Raw genomic sequence first — 11,426 nt, 5'->3', positions numbered from 1 at the left:
TTTTTTACAGTTTTACAGTTTTTATTTAAATGAAAAGGATTTAAAAACTGAATTATACAGAATATAGAACATTAGCATTATCCTTTTTGTTCATATTTATGAAGACCCAATTTCCAAGTTCTTTTATATGAAAAAATATTATTTTCCCTTGTTATGCATCTGTGATCCTTTTTTTTTTTTTTTGAGGATTTGGGTTTATATTTTATTTCTTCTTTACATCCTTCTGTATTGCTTGAGTGCATCTTATCTTTTTTTTAAACTTTTTTTTTATTGAGTTATAGTCTTTTTACAATGTTGTGTCAAATTCCAGTGTAGAGCACAATTTTTTCAGTTATAGATGAACTTACATATATTCATTGTCACATTTTTTTTTCGCTGTGAGCTACCACAAAAATCTTGTATATATTTCCCTGTGCTATAGAGTATGATCTTGTTTATCTGTTCTACATTTTGAAATCCCAGTCTGTCCCATCCCACCCCCCACCCCCTTGGCAACCACAAGTTTGTATTTTATGTCTATGAGTATATTTCTATTTTGTATTTATGTTTTGTTTTGTTTTGTTCTTTTATTTTTTTAACATTTTTTATTGATTTATAATCATTTTACAATGTTGTGTCAAATTCCAGTGTTCAGCACAATTTTTCAGTTATTCATGGACATATACACACTCATTGTCACATTTTTTTCTCTGTGAGTTATCATAACATTTTGTGTATATTTCCCTGTGCTATACAGTGTAGTCTATTCTACAATTTTGAAATCCCAGTCTATCCCTTCCCACCCTCCACCCCCCTGGTAACCACAAGTCTGTATTCTGTCTCTGAGTCTATTTCTGTCCTTTATTTACGCTTTGTTTTTGTTTGTTTGTTTGTTTTTGTTTTTTAGATTCCACATATGAGCGATCTCATATGGTATTTTTCTTTCTCTTTCTGGCTTACTTCACTTAGAATGACATTCTCCAGGAGCATCCATGTTGCTGCAAATGGCATTATGTTGTCGGTTTTTGTGGCTGAGTAGTATTCCATTGTATAAATATACCACTTTTTCTTTATCCAGTCATCTGTTGATGGACATTTAGGCTGTTTCCATGACTTGGCTATTGTAAATAGTGCTGCTATGAACATTGGGTTGCAGGTGTCATTTTGAAGTAGGGTTCTTTCTGGATATATGCCCAGGAGCGGGATTCCTGGGTCATATGGTAAGTCTATTTCTAGTTTTTTGAGGAATCTCCATATTGTTTTCCACAGTGGCTGCACCAAACTGCATTCCCACCAGCAGTGTAGGAGGGTTCCCTTTTCTCCACAGCCTCTCCAGCATTTGTCATTTGTGGACTTTTGAATGATGGACATTCTGACTGGTATGAGGTGATACCTCATCGTAGTTTTGATTTGCATTTCTCTGATAATTAGTGATATTGAGCATTTTTTCATGTGCCTATTGATCATTTGTATTTCTTCCTTAGACAATTGCTTGTTTAGGTCTTCTGCCCATTTTTGGATTGGGTTGTTTGTTTTTTTCTTATTAAGTTATATGAGCTGCTTATATATTCTGGAGATCAAGCCTTTGTTGGTTTCATTTGCAAAAATTCTCTCCCATTCCGTAGGTTGTCGTTTTGTTTTCCTTATGGTTTCCTTTGCTGTGCAGAAGCTTGTGAGTTTAATCAGGTCCCATTTGTTTATTCTTGCTTTTATTTCTATTGCTTGAGTAGACTGCCCTAGGAGAGCATTTTTGAGATGTATGTCAGATAATGTTTTGCCTGTATTTTCTTCTAGGAGGTTTATTGTATCTTTGTCTGATGTTTAAGTCTTTGATCCATTTTGAGTTTATTTCTGTGTATGGTGTAAGGGAGTGTTCTAGCTTCACTGATTTACATGCTGCTGTCCAGTTTTCCCAACACCATTTGCTAAAAAGACTGTCTTTATTCCATTGTATATTATTGCTTTTCTTTGTTGAAGATTAGTTGACCAAAAGTTTGTGTATTCATTTCTGGGCTCTCTATTCTGTTCCATTGGTCCATATGTCTGTTTTTGTACCAATACCATGCTGTTTTGATTACTGTAGCTCTATAGTATTGTCTGAATTCTGGGAGAGTTATTCCTCCAGCCTCTTTCTTTTTCTCCAGTAATGTTTTGGCAATTCTAGGTCTTTGATGGTTCCATATAAATTTTATTCTTATTTGTTCTAGTTCTGTGAAGTACATCCTGGGTAATTTGATAGGGATTGCATTAAATCTGTAGATTGCCTTGGGCAGTGTGACCATTTTAACAATATTGATTCTTCTAATCCAGGAGCATGGGATATCTTTCCACTTTTTAAAGTCTTCTTTAATTTCCTTAACCAGTGTCTTATAGTTTTCCGTGTATAAGTCTTTCAAATAGAGACATTTTTAGATATTCAAGTTTAAAAAATTGTCTCCCACACCATTTCTCAGAAACTTTGGGAAAACAGAAGGTCCAGGAAACAAGGGACTCAATACAAGGAAGAGGAGAAGGAAATCCCTAAAATGGTGGAGAAAGATTCCAAGAACAACAGCTATGAGCCAAGTGCAGAGGACAAGGAGAACTGACTTGAAGAGATCAGAAAGCTCAGGAGATTGTCCCATGAGAACATTAAATCTATAGAACATAATGTGTGTTTGAACACAATAATAGATTTACACAGCTGGGAGAGAGTCTGGAGTTGAGTTTGTCAAAAAGTAAGATAATGGGAAAATAAAACCAGTATGAACTCCTTGTATGTAGGAAAAGGTAAAGTTTACTGTATGTCTCAGCCGGAACTAGCATTTACAAAGCCACAAAAAATGTAAACACAAAATAGTGATCTAGCCAGAGTATGATATAACTATGTTGGGAGAACAGAAGAATGAAAAGTATGCATGGATGTGATGGGGCAGGCCAGAGTTTAAAAAAGAAAAAGAAACAGAAACAGAAACCTAAATCCTCATTTTCCGTAGTGAGAAATCAATAGATAATATCTAGAATGGAAAAATCAATGAATAGCAGTGTGAGAATGTTACTTAGAGATGTGGAAGTAAATACCAAATGAATCAACTAAAGTTGTTGAAACTAGTTGCCTCTGAGGAGCAGCAATTAGTGGGGGGTATGGGGGTAAGGGTGCTAATTTTCATAATAAGCTTCATATAACTAGTGTTATCTTCTGACTATGTTCATGTACATTTAATCCAAATAAATCTAAATAGAAAGGAGTCTGAGAGGATGGCAGGATAGGAAGCACCAGGAAATCTGTCTTCCCACCTAGAAAACTGCATGGGCAGAAAATGTCTGATGTAACTATTTTGGAACTCTGGAGTCTATTGAAGGCTTGCAATGTCAAGAAAAGGTTGAACAGTAAATTCATGTTAATCAGTCAAGTTCAACTGTCAGGGCTGTTGCAGTGACCCATCCCCCACCCCCTGCCCCACGACAGTCAGCAGAGCACATATTCCAAGAGAAGCCTGCATGCAGCTTGTAGGAACCAGGGTTAAAAAAAAAAAGAACCTGTTCTCCAAATATGAGGGTTCTGTGCCCCATGGCTAACTACTGCTTCCCATCACAGAGGTGCAGACGAGGAGGCTGCCAGCCACTGCTGATGCGTCTCCTCCCGTTGTTGCAAGCCCCCCTCTCCAACTGACATGACTTCCAGGGGCTTTAAAGGGCTGACGTCTTGTTTTTCCCCTCTTCCATTTTTTTTCCCCTCCTGGGAGCCTGAGAGGTTGAAGACTATGATATTAAAAAGCAACTTCGGTACACCTGAAACACTTTAAATCAACTATACTTCAATTAAGGAAAAAGTACCCAGGGAGAAAAAAAGCTACTTAGTAAATGGGGAAAGTTATAAAGTGAGCACACATGCCCAGGGGAAGCTAAAGTCTCAGAAAAGTCCTGAGAGGACATTAAGTTTATACCTCAGGCAGATCCATGCCGCAGAGACCGCCTGCAATAGTTAATAATAATAAGCAAAGTCACCATAAAAAACTAAAAAACTCTGGAGGGGGGTAGAATCTGATTGCCAAAGTTACCACATTATTAGATTCAAATGTCGAATTATCAATTAAAAAATCACAAGGAACAGAAAATATGGCCTATTCAAACAATGGCCTATTAAATCAACAGAAACAGTCCCTGAAAAGGACCTGAAGGCAGATCTATTTCTGTGATTATTCCTTCTTCTGGAATTCTGTCCTGCATACATACTCTGCAAGTGTATATCCTATACTCAAAGGTGTTCATTGGAAATAACACAAAATGTCTCTCAGTACAGGACTAGCTAAACAAAAAACATACATCCTTCTCGTGGTGTCGAAGCCGTAACAGAGTACCGTAGGCCTGGTGGCTTACAAACAACAGGAATTTATTTTCACGTATCTGAAGGCAGAGAAGTCCCAGGTGAAGGCACTGGCGGGTTCATTGTCTTCTGAGAGGCTGCGTCCTGGTTCATAGACAGCTGTCTTCACTTTGGGTCCTTACATAGCAGAAGTGAGGGAGCTCTCTGGGGTCTCTTTTATAAGGACACTTGTCTGCTTCATCACAGTTTCATCCTCATGACCTAATCCCCTCACAGTGGCCCCACATCCAAGTACCATCACACTGGGGATTAAGCTTCAACGTATGAATTTTAGAGGGACACAAACATTCAGTCTATGAGCACATGCAGGACTTTGTACCACGGAGAGGTTGCTTTGTGCGGGTTCATATCAAAGAGGACAAGATACCTTATGCTAACAAAAAAAGTTTCTAGCAGTATTTGTAGTACGAGTCCATTGCGTGACAAATGGAGAGAAGTAACGTTTGTAACGATCTAGCACCTACTTGATGGTCATTAGAAAGTACCTTCTCTAATGTAAGCTGTAAAGCAATGACTGTGATTCAAAATAGAATCCAAAATTCATTTGATAACGAGGCTCCTGGGCTCCAGAGATCATCTATAATCTTGACTCCCTTTTTGTGTGATTTACAACAACTTTGTTGTTCTCATTCATCTGCTTGCTAATGATTAAATAGAATATATTTGAACCTATAAACTAAATTTCTGTAACATTCTCATACGCTTTTGGATATTTTGTATGTTTTACCTATTGGGCATTTTTAAAAACAAGCTTTCTTTAAAAAGTATATAATTCTTTAAGTAAAAAAAAAAGTGGAAAATAGTATCCCCCCATTTCTTTCCCTAGCTGGCCTGGATTTCCCTGACCCAGTAAGACCTCAGCGGATTTATCCTGGACTAGAATTCAGGAGACCTGGGCGCCAGTCCTGGATCAGCTCTTTACTAGCTGGATGACCTTGAAGAAATCCTTTAGCCTTTCTTAGTTCTTTTCCTCAGCTGTCACATGGGGCGCAGTACCTTTCCTATCTACCCTTGGGATTACTTTGAGGAGCCAATGAAGTAACAGGCATATAAACTTGTGATCTGTAAAGGCTACGAAAATGAAAGGGCTTTTATTTTGATAATTGAGGAGGATCCTCTCTGAGGTTAAATAGTTCTTTTTTCTGGTTTCCCCAGAGGAGAGGCAAGCCTGGGTGTTTAGTCAACAAACCTTGAGTGCCTTTCTGCACCAGGCTGTGCACAGTGCCAAGGGCTGGTGATCTATTAGAGTTGAATGGGATGCAGTTTTGCTCTCAAAGAATTCATGTTTTGGTAGAGGATGCAACTAATAATTGCAATCAAATGTGAGAAATGCAATAGGATGGTTGTAGACCAAGAGTGGTGGGACAGCTATCTCTGATTGGGACGGCATCCCTGAAAAGGTGACATTTGGGTTGAGTCTTAAAGAACACCCTAGAGTTTGCCAGGTGAAGAATTGACTACTTGCCAGGTTGAACCCAGGCAGTGCCCAACCTGAGACCAATTTCTCACCAATTTTTATCAAACCTTCCCTGGGTTGTGTTGTAGTACACATTTCTGCCACATTAAGCACAGTAAATGCCTCACAGTTTACAGATTTCTGAAATGTAGTGGGTATAAAAAGAGATTATCTGTATGCTCAAAATACTATATATGTCATTAATGAATTCAGTATCCTCTTCATACTAGTTAGGATTTGTTGGCCTTTTGGAATAACACAGTTAATTTACCAGTTGATATCATTACCAATATCAATATCAATAATCATTATCAACCTGATATTTCATAATTAAATTATTTTCATTTCCTGGGAAAAAAAAAACCCCAGAAAACAGAAATTTGCTCTCAACTGCCCATGCCACTGGAAAATGTTTGCGAAAAGATGTTAACCACAGGTTAGGTGTGTTTCCCTCCTAGGAACATATGTATTGGGTTCCAGAGGGTGATATGAGTCCCTACACACAAAGGAATCATAATACCATTTTAGTTTTACAGCTTACGTTAGGGGAAGTACCTGCGTACTTTCTACTGGCCACCAGTTGGTGCCAGATCATTACAGGCATTACTTTTCTCCATTGTCACAACAACCCTGTTTCCTCTCATATTGTAGGTGAGGGAGCAGAATCTCCTGGCTCGTCAGTGGCAGAGTCAAATGCAAACTCCGGGCTGTGATCTTGCACATCCATGGGCAGCTTGGTTCTCACAGCAATGCAGGGAAATGGGCAAGAAACGAATATTACCCCCATTTAGGATGGGAAATTGGGACTTGGAAAGCTTTGCTGGAGACCCCCGGCTAGGCTTTCTGACTCTGGCTCCACTGGTGGCTGTCACCTCGAGATGAAGGTCAAAGCCATCACAGGCAGTTTGGGGGGGGGGGGACATTTTGGGGCATGGGGCTGTCCCTGTGGAGCTTTTCAAACCTCATCTTGGGAAGCAGCTGCTCACTGGGCCCCTGGGGCAGACCTACCCTGGCTGGGCCTGGGACCCTGCTATTTGGGAATGCTCTTTGGAAGGAGATACGTCTCCTTGTCTGAGTGTCCTCACCACTCAGGTGAGGTGGGCTGGGCGCTGTCTGGCCAGGTCTTCTCCAGATTCACCGTCTTCCTATCCTTGTTCAAGGAAATGACAGGGACACTGCAGGAGGACGCACCCCCTTGGCCTGACACGGGTTGCGGGCAATAAAGAGTAACTTCCTGCCTTAGGGACTGCTCGGGCTCCTTCCCTAAGAGTGGACCTCTGTGGGGTCGCAGAGAGGAAGGACAAGAGCTTGAACAAGGGTGAGGCCGCGTCCATGTACACATCACCTCAGTACCTCCTGCGATGTGCTCCTCAGACCCATCAAATCTTTCCTTTTTCTGTCCATCTGTCTCTCCCGGTCTCTGCCTCTGTCCCTCTATCTCTGTGTCTCTCTGTGTATCTGTACCCGCTTCCTCTTCCCTCTTCCCTGTTTCCCTCTCTCTCCTGCTGCCTTTCTCCTTCCCCACCTCCTCTCATTTCTCTCTTTCCTCCTTCCCATCTTCCCCTGGCTTCTCTTTTCATTCTCCATTCTCACCTTGTCCCCCACTTTGCCGGCCTCATGCAGACGTACACACATTTAGGATTCCTCATTCTTCCTGAAGAGATTCTTTAATCGCTTCTGTTAAAAAGTAGGCGCGTTGCACGCTTCAGACACCAAGGGGAAAAAAACCAGTCATCTTAATTTAACCTTTTTTTCGGCCCATTGGCCTGTGGCTGGAGCAAAAATAGGTCTCCCCGCTTCTGGCACACACACAGCCCTGCCCAAGCTGTAAGCCAGCCCAGTTGGCAGATATGCTGCGGGGGCCAGAATCCTGTTACCCAACTCAGGGCCGGTGCCAGAGCTCCAAGCCCAGTCAGGCCTCCTAGCCAAGGCCGTGCATCAGCCTGAGGCCTGAGTGGGGCCGGGGGCACCAAGGCTCCTGCCCACCTGGCCCTGGGGCTGTGGCTGGTGCTGGTTAGCAGCCTCCTTCCTTCCCCAGTGGGGCTGCAGGAGGGGTTCAGCTGGAGCCCAGCCCCCTCCCAGCTTGTCACTATGCCGGGTGACACACTGCAGCCCGGGCCAAGCTGTCAGGTTAGTGCCCAGTCTCGCACTGTTAAATTTATTGGCCTAACATTTGAATGAGGATTTAGAGTTACATAATGTTCTTACCTCATAGCAACCTAGTAGAGGTTTTATTGACTATTATGACCAAACTGAGGCTCCTCGAGGTTAAGTTGTCCAGTTGGGGTGAAGCTGGTACTTAGGGCTCTGGAATTTCTTGCCCAAACGTCCCCAGACCAGGCTCCAGAGCCTGCCCGGTCCTCCCCAGGCTCGCTTTCCTACGGTGAACTATAGCAGGCATCTCTAGTCCCAAGGGTGGTCACGGGGCAGAAGTTTACTGGGTGTGGGTAGACCTTGGGCATGTGGGCTGGAGTGTCCCCACATGAGTGTGAGGTCCTCTGCAATGCAAGAAGTCACTGGGAGTAGGAAGAAGAGGAGAGTGGACTGGGGGCCTGGGACTGGGGCCCCGTCTGCCTGAACCACCATATTCAGGCCTGGAATTCCCAGGAATCCAAAAGGTCTCAGTCTGAACCTGGCCTTCCAGGTCACTGTGAATGTGCATTGGTGGAGTTAGAAGGATAAAATATATTCTACATAATAGTTTGTTGACTCAATTTATAACTGAAATATTGAGATTTATGTTCACTGGGCTGTCACTAGACTTAGAAGCTCTGGGCCCCATACATGTTAGAGGCAGGCCTGGTGAGCACCTTTTCACGTGTTTCTTGGTAGCTGGGATGTCCTGTTTTGTGAAGTTCTGGTTCGAATCTCTTTCCCACTTTTTTACTGAGTCATCTCGATCACATTTGTATGTCTTTGTGCCTCTACCCATTGGAACATGCTTATCTGGACCCAAGAACAGGGGCAGAATTCCAGACAGTGTCACTCAGCTGAAGCCCTCAGCTCATCCCACTCGAGAGGTGGTCATGCTTTGTGGTGGAAAATGTTGTCATATCTGGCATTTTTCCATTTCCTGACCCAGATCTCCCACCTGAGCTCCACGTGAATGTCTTATAAGGTCCTTCAGCTCAACCCAGTATCTCTCCCAAACCCATTCCTCCTCATGGTTTCCATACCCAGGAAGCTTTGACTGTTCCACTTTCACTCCCAAACCCCATCTACCGATTTCCGAGTCTGATCTATCTTACCTCCATAAGGTCGCTGACATCCATCTGTGGGTCTCTACCCCACGGCCACCATCCAGTTCCCCTTTAGGTCTTCTCTGTACTGCTGCCAGAGGGTCTTCCTAAACAGCTCGAAATAAATTCCAAGTGCCCCGCTGCCCATAAACTAGACCTTCATCTTTTCAGCCTGCCCCTCAGTATGCTCATTTCACTGGGGTGTTTGCTGTAAGGATCAGATTACCTCCTGCAACAGGGGTGGGGAGGCCAGGTGAGGAGCACTGTGAAATCAGGCAATGCAAACCCCAACCTCGTGACTAGACATGGCAAAAGCCAGGACAAGCCATCGAGGAGGACTTGGGTGTACAGTAGAGTCAGGGCTCCTGAGGATGGAGTACAGTTTAGGGGCTCAGGGCCTGGGCCACCTTATTGCCTCCTGAGCTCTTGAGTTCTGCTTCTCACAGAAGGACATGTCCTCTTTGTCTTTCCTCTCCACCTTTTTCCTTTTACTCTCACCACAAACCAGTAACCTTTCTTTTTCTACCTCTGCTATAATACCAACCCCCTCCTCCGCCCAGGAAAGGATCTATTGACCCAATTGGTTTCAATATTCCTTGAGCAGAGAGTTCTTGCCAGACTACATCATGGACAGGACTTGGAGCAGGTACCGAGCCTCATCCAGTCAACTGAGAGCAGGGAGACAGGGGTCCAAAGGGAGCCGGTGTCCTCATCTTGGGGTGGACTGGTGGGCCTCCTGAGGCCTGGCCTGCCCCATTCATCAGTCAGACCCCAACCCCAACCCACCATCTCCAGAGGTTCAGCTATTTGAGAACCCACAGTGCCCTTCCAGCCTTCCCCATCTTTGCTTATGCTGGTCCCCTCACCAGGTTCACTCAGCTTTCCTGGCTCTGATCCATGCTACCCATCCCGCCCTTCCCCTCTCAGTCCTCTCTCAACCCCCTCCAGCTCCAACAAGCACCTCATTCTGGGCCCCTGTGTCTAGTTGCTTATTACATCTTGGTAGCCCTACTTTCCTTCTTTCTTTTATTATTATGAGTTGTTACCTTTCTGTCTCCCTAACTGGGTTGTTAACATCATGAAAATGAAGACTCTGTTATCCCTCTTTTTATATAGTCCAAGTGCTTAGTACAGAACATAGCATTAAATAAGCTTCCAGTTAAATACTTTGTTGGAAAAATAAATGAATAAACGATCTGGATAAACCAGCATAGCAGATGATCCCCCAGTTTTTTTTCTCCATGATGCATCTTATAAAGTTTGAAACACCAAGAACAGATTTTAAAACCCTGAGAGCTCAACACCTACTCTCCCGACGCCGCATCTCCCCTGCACCGGCTCCTTCTCAGCTAGACCCAAGGTCCTGCCCTCTGTCCCAGTGGGCAGGCTGTGGCCAGGGCGGTGTGGCCACCCAGGAGCCTGTGTGGTCATGGGCTCTGCATGGAGAGCCTGCCAGGGCAGCCCAGGATGTGGCTGGACCGCTGCTGGGGCCCCGGGCGAGATGGGAGGCGTGGGCAGCACCAGCGTGCTCTCCCTCACGTCCTTGAAGCTTCCCCTGTCCTCTGACTCAGCTCCAGCATCTCAATTCGTGGATGAATGCCCTGGTCCTAGACAGAGAGCCGATTCAGCCCAGCAGGGTTTCTGGAGGGCTCTCAGGAGGGGGAGGCCCCGGAAAATGGCCGGGGGGCAGTGAAGTTGTAGTGACAGCCAGTTCACTCCAGCTGCAGCTCGGGGCACGTTCTTCTCTGCTCCGACTCCCACCCCATACTCTTCTGGTGCCTGAACAGTGCCCAGCTCTACGCGGCAATGCCAAAGGAGGGGAGGCCCTTACTGAACTCAAAGAGCCCCCCTATCAAAACTTGATTTCATTTGGTAAGTTAACATGCAATAGAATGCACGGATCAGTTTGACCATTTTTGATAATTTGGGTGCAACTACCACCCAAATTATACAATATTCCCACATCCCTGGAAAGTCCCCTTTCAACCACTTTCTGATTTACATCACTGTCGATCAGCTTTTAGTTTTAATACCTTTTAAATCTGCATCAAGGAGACAACACCAGGAGACAACACTCCGTGTCGTGTGAGTATAGAGACCACCAGCAGCACCTAGTTCTGAAGCTCAGGGGCCCTGGCCTCCTCCCCGCTCCTTCCGGGCATCCTCACTGCACACCTGCCCTAGGTGCTGCATGGCAGGACAGCAAGATCAACAAACAATGCAGGGAAAGAACACAGGTCTTGGAGCCAGAGGATCTAAGTGAGGGTTTTGGGTGTATGCGATGTGATTGGGGTAGGGCACTCGTTCTTTCCGGGTCTTGGTTTCTTTAGCTGTACACTGAGGACGGTAATGGTCACCCTCCCACCCCAACATCCCCAAGGCCTCT

Source organism: Camelus dromedarius, chromosome 15 (genome assembly GCF_036321535.1).
Source record: "Camelus dromedarius isolate mCamDro1 chromosome 15, mCamDro1.pat, whole genome shotgun sequence".
Lineage (NCBI taxonomy): Eukaryota > Metazoa > Chordata > Mammalia > Artiodactyla > Camelidae > Camelus > Camelus dromedarius.
This window is presented reverse-complemented; position numbering follows the sequence as displayed.